Source organism: Nannospalax galili, unplaced genomic scaffold, assembly GCF_000622305.1.
Source record: "Nannospalax galili isolate Female #2095 unplaced genomic scaffold, S.galili_v1.0 scaffold597, whole genome shotgun sequence".
NCBI classification, from domain to species: Eukaryota; Metazoa; Chordata; class Mammalia; order Rodentia; family Spalacidae; genus Nannospalax; species Nannospalax galili.
In genome coordinates, this window is record NW_008339519.1 from 874,222 (window position 1) to 880,268 (window position 6,047).

General features: G+C 37.7%; 1 protein-coding gene across 2 annotated transcripts in view; it reads right to left on the minus strand.

The window, feature by feature from the left end:
- Nkain2 (sodium/potassium transporting ATPase interacting 2) overlaps positions 1–6,047 on the minus strand; it is a 1,147,657-nt gene that overhangs the window by 93,955 nt on the left and 1,047,655 nt on the right. The window lies entirely within an intron of this gene.

The following is a 6,047-nucleotide window of genomic DNA, read 5'->3' on the forward strand; positions in this document are numbered from 1 at the left end:
CTACTTCAATATCAAAACAGAATTATCTTATTTTAAAAGAAAGTTTTATTTTGCATTATAGTTTATTATATATGAAAAAGAATTGTACTTATAGTATCTTGGTTTGGTTAGGTGCTATTTAATATAACAAAACTTTAAAAATTTTCATTTATTTATTTATTTATTATTTATTATTTCATGTATGTGAGTGTTTTGCCTGTATATTATTTAACTGCACTGTCATGCACTGCCATGGAGGTCAGAATAGGGCGTCAGCTTCTCTGGAACTGTAGCTATGATGGTTGTTAGCCATCATTTGTGTACTGGGAATCGAGCCCAGGTCCTCTGGCAGAGCGGCCAGTGCTCTTAACTGCTGAGCCACCCCTCCAGCCCCTAAAAATTTCAGACGCTTTTCCAAACATGGCAAAGCTACTTAAAAGTCTCACTTAGTTTTTAGTCTTGTTAACGCTTCTTTTACTTATTAACCACTCAAGGTTAACTTATCTAATACTCAAATACAATTGAATAGGAATGGAGATGTACCTGAAACCAGAGTTTGTCTAGAGAATGCACATTCAAGTTTAGGTCACATTGGCCTAACATTCATTAGCTCTTTTATACTGAAACTTAAATCACATTGAATATGTTGTTCCAAATTCCACTGAAGAATTTATAACTTCATATATTTCCATTACTGAAGACTTCCTATGTTCCTGTGTTTTGTTATTTATTGTGTTATCTCAATGCCATCGGGATTTGATCTGTGGAATGGCTTATTTAACTCAATTAAATCTATTGGACAAGTCATTTGAAGTTCTAAGTTCCAGGAGTTTATTTTTAACCACAGCAAGATGATTATAGTCCCTTTCTAGCTAACCTAGATCGGAGGTACTGTCTGGCAGAGAAGCTATCATTGGCTGATGGGTGCGGATAACTATAACTGAGAATCCATCATGCTATTAGGCTCAAACAATTGGTTTGCTGCTGTTATAAATGTGGGTTACAGGTGAAAATAAGAATCTTTTTCTCAAGAGGCTCCTCTTACTTGCTCTCTTTCACACAGTTCTAACAGTTTCAGAATTTTTGGGAAAAGGTAGTTGAGAAAGTGTCGTTACACTGTTTCAAGTGATTCTTACCAAGTTTAATGCATTGGCTCACTTCTGCAAAACTGGAAAGTAGCAATTTCTTAGGTGACTGGAAAATTAGAAGTATGTTGCAGAATCTTTTTCTTTGAATATTTTGTAATTCTATTTTCTTAAAAAGATTTTGACTTTAAGCTTATTGAGATCCTACATAGTTTTACTGTCAGTGGAAAACACATGCTGATTATTATTCCTGACCTTTATTCAGCTTCCTGCCACCTCCATCTCACACTGGGTGTGCACTTCCCTCTTATTGGGAACTGGTAAGTTCCTCTATGGTCAGTTTCCTCATCTGATGTCCTCTGTCAAACATCCCCTGTCCTTTCTCTACAAACCATGACACAATTATTTGGCTTTCTTGAGTTGTTAGGCTTCTTCATGTTCTGAAGATCATGAGTTCCTGTCTATTTTTGGTCTTTTTAGACAGGGTTTCCCTGTAGCCCCAGCTATCCTGAAACTCACTATGTAGACCAGGCTGGCCTTGAACTCACAGAGATCTGCCTCCCTCTGCCTCCTGAGTGATGGGATTAAAGGTGTGCGCCACCATACCAGGCCTGTCTATCTTTTATGTATTCATGTCATCCCTTAGTTCAATGCATTGCTCAGTTACCAGCTGTGGAGAAAAATAAATTACTGTGTTTGCTTCTTCCTATGTCTAAGATAGTCCAAGAAACAATGGAAAAGGAAATAATGATCTTATACTTCCAAGCAGAAAGAGTTTACAATTTGAATAAGTAACCTTTGAGCCTAATATCCAAGATGGAAAGAATTTCCCAAATATTGCAACTTAGGTAAAAACAAGGTAATTTTGGGAACTCATGTCTGCAACTTTCTGTGATCTTGAACACCTTACCTGAGTGTTCATCTATTCGTTTTGTGGAACCCTCCTCCTTGGCCCCTTCCCCTGCACTTCCTAGATCCCTGCCCCTATTCAGAACTGCTCTTTTTGCTTCTGTAAATCACTTGGCTTGAGGGAACCAGAGGGACAAACTGCACCGTCTCCATTTTGACTGCTGATTCCTCCATTTTTGTGATGTCTCATGGTCATAGACTAGGCAAGCCTGGGCATGTCCAGGGGACCCGGGCAGGGTTGAGGCCATATAAGGAATAAACAGGGTCCTCTACCCCTGAAGATAACAGTCAGCACATTCCACAGCCCTGAGGGCAGCACCCACCAATGAGAGGACTCCAAGACTGTAACCAATCAATTCAAAAGTAGGTTGGCATGTGCGGGCTCTTTGGACCAATCAAAATATAACTCTGTCATTCCCCTCCTCCCTTTGAAACCTATGAAAAGCTCCCTCCCCCCTGCAATTGGGGCTCTCAGATGTTAGTTTGGTCTGAGAGTCTGAGCTTAAGCCCGAATAAAGACTCTTTGTTCTTGCATGCTCTCTGGACTCCGTGGTAATCCTTGGGGATCCATTCCCTGGGCACAACAGTTTCTCTATAAAATCATAAGATTGGCTTAGACCCATTTTACTGGTAGCATTTTACTAAAAGTGTTACAATGAGTTTTCTTCTATGTCAATAACACGGTAGACACTTTCATTGGTGTTATCTCAAAATCAACAGAAATCAGATGACAGGTATTAGAGTTGAAAAATTAGTGGAATTATTCAGGCCGCTTGCGTTCTGCATCCAGAAAAGTTTATGTAGGGTCTCAGGTGAGGGTATGCACAGGTGAGGGAATGCTTTGTTTACTCAATAACTTTTTCACATTAGGTTGTACTCAGCTTGGAAGCTATTCTGTTTCTGAAAAAAGCCATAATAGTAGTGAATTCCTTCCATACACCCTTGCAGACAGGACTGGCTTTTTGCTGTGTAATTGTACAGGACCTCATGTTCAGAAGAGACCAGTATTTGGACATAATATCCCACTATTTTTCTCTTGAAAATCTTAACTATTTTTGAACAAGGAGCTCTGTGTTTTCACTTTGGAATGGGCTCTGAAAATTAGGTAAGTGGCTTCCCTTGAAGATTAGAACAAAACTGAATGGAGATTAGATAACGAGGGAAGCAAGGAGAAATAACTTGAGAAAGTCATCCAAATGAGCAGAGATATCCAGCATTTTGCAGAATTCATACTGCATAGTTAAGAATCTGTATGAATCTCAACCAAAGGTAGTAGGAAGAGCTAATGAAAATCATTGGTATGTAGTTGAAGAAAACTCAAGAATCCAAATGTGAGTCATTATGAAAGGAAAAGCAGAAAATATTTGTCAATTAAAATAAATGCTAGCTTCCATGGTGATTCTCAGTCTTCTCAATCTGACAAAGGAATTTAATCATCATAGTTCAAGATCCTCATGTGTCCTGGTGAGCTCTGAGTTAACGTGAAGAACCTATGATTATTGAAATGATGTGTGCTATAGATCTTCTTCCTGTGCTCACTTGGCTGCCTGAGGATCTTTAATATAATGCACTGTGTAACTCCCACATTTACACAGTTGTTAAATTTCTACAGCAATGTATATTTTATGCCATATGAATATTCTCGGTGTAGTACATTTGCACTTTTATAATCATTTTTTCACTTTTAATAACCTCTGCAGTTCTATCCTGAATTATGCCTTCTAAAATATGTTATTGTGCTGTAAGAGTTTTTCTTGGTCCATTACAAAGGAATCTCATGCTTTATTTTCATTTTGCTTGTGAATTTGGACCATTTTCAACATGAATGGGATTTTTTTTTTCAAGCACAATAAAATGTTTGTGTATTTTTCCTGTATGAGGGAACAAATAGAATATGAATCTTATGAATCGGTTCTCTTACAAATTGCAACACTACTGAACAGTGCAACTTTTATTGATTTGACTTTTATTTGCATATATTTCAGCATGCTACATAGCAAGTGCATTGTATTTATAAAGGAGGGAAGTATAGCTGTTCTTTCTTCCTTGAAAAATAACAAAATCTCTCTTTCTCTTTATTATACCCACACATTCATGTCTGTACATATGAATACATTTACAACAATTGTGTATGTGTACACAAATTCTGAGCTTCTCTGTAGAAATATAATTGAAGGAATTATACACATTTCATATTATTATTGTTTAACACAGTAGGCACATAGTAGGGAAAACAAGTGCCTAGAAAGCAGATAACTAATGATTAGTTATTAGTGCAACTTAATTTCATCTTTAAAATTTACTACTTTATTAGAGCTTAGAAGTATTTAAACTTGTCATTTTAAACTAGTTGTGATAGCCCATATGGTCATTTAATTTTTAATCTTAATAAAACCTTTTTAATTTCCTACTAACATCCTCACTGAAAGCAATCTTAATGTTAAAATCACTAATTGTCTATGAAATGCTTATCAAGAACAAGGACATATGTGGGAGTAAGAAAAACGAAGTCCTATCCTTAAAACTCTTACAGTTTACAGTGTGAAGGAAAGGATCGTAATGGCAAATAAGTCATCAAGTTGTTCTGAGTTCCACAGTCAAGTGGTATTCTGGGGAATAAAGTAATATATATAGATATTATATATACATGTACAAGTATATATATATATACATTTAGGGAAAGATTTTCAGCCATTGGCTTCATGGAGGAAATCCAACTCTTTGTACTACTAATAGGAAAGGCACTTTGAGTGGATCTAGGAAAGCCTAGGGATAAGCCAAAATGTTGGTGTGGAGAGTTCTAAAAATAGGTTATAGTACCTAGTATTTTCGTTTGGAGACAGGGTCTCACCCTGCTGCCAGGCCATGGAAAGACATGGTGGCAATACTGCAATACAAAGTTTTCATTGGAAGGAAAATGGAACACAGCAGGTAGAAAGACCCTTAGGGAATGGTTTCAACAGTTCATCATGAAGATAAATATGCACTATAAAGACAGAATTAATGGAACGTGACAAATAAATGAGGGCTGTGGAGAACCATAAACGTGAGTATTTTGGAAATGTTACCACAGATTCTAATCTGAAAGAGTGAGTCTAAAAGACAAGAAAATTTGACTGAAAATTTGGTTTCAGTAGTGATAATGGGTTGAACTGTGTACCCTTAAAAGATACCTTCAAGTTTTCACTCAGGTTCTTTGGACATGCTCTTAATTGGATTTAGTCTTTGCATACATAAACTAGGATGAGGTCCTTAGGTTGGGTCCTAACCTGCTATAACTGATACCCTATAAAGAAGGAAATCTTGCTGACAGGAATGGAGGTTGGAGTCACACAGCTACAAGCAAAACCGCAACAATAACTGGTGGTCACTACCAACAGCTACTAAGAAACCAGGAAGGATTCCCCCCTGGTAATTCTCCAAGGAGCACAGACTTGTTGACACCTTAACTTCAGACATCTAGATTCCAAAGCTGTTTGGGAATGCATTTTTCTGCTTCTGTTTTAAGTCAAATTTGGAACTTTGTTTTGGCAACCCCAAGGAGATAATATCACTAATATTAAGACCAAAGCACACTGTCAAAATGGAAATATTTACAAGGCATTAGAGATGATAAAGAGATAAGTGAGCTGAATGCAACAGCTTAAGAAGTGGAGAGAGGATCTGTACAGCCTCTGTGATCTCAGCAGACCTCCAGAGAGTGCTGGCTTTTGGCACAGGGGTTGAGAACACAGGGGACAGCCTGAGAGTGCCCAGATCCTGCCTCCACATGGTGGTGAGCTTCCCCTAATTGTGCCATACATATCCCCCTACCTGGGATTTCATGAGGCCCCTCCCAAAGCACCAGGGTAGAACTGGCTTTGTTAGGCTAAGGCTGAGATCCTAGCAGACAGCCTCTGATTCCTTCTTTGAAGCCAGCATCACTCTAATACCCAAACCAGGTAAAGACACAACCAAAAAAGAAAACTATAGACCCATATCCTTAATGAACATAGATGCAAAAATCCTCAACAAAATACTTGGAAACTGCATACAGATGTACATCAAAAAGATCATTCACCATGATCAAGTAGG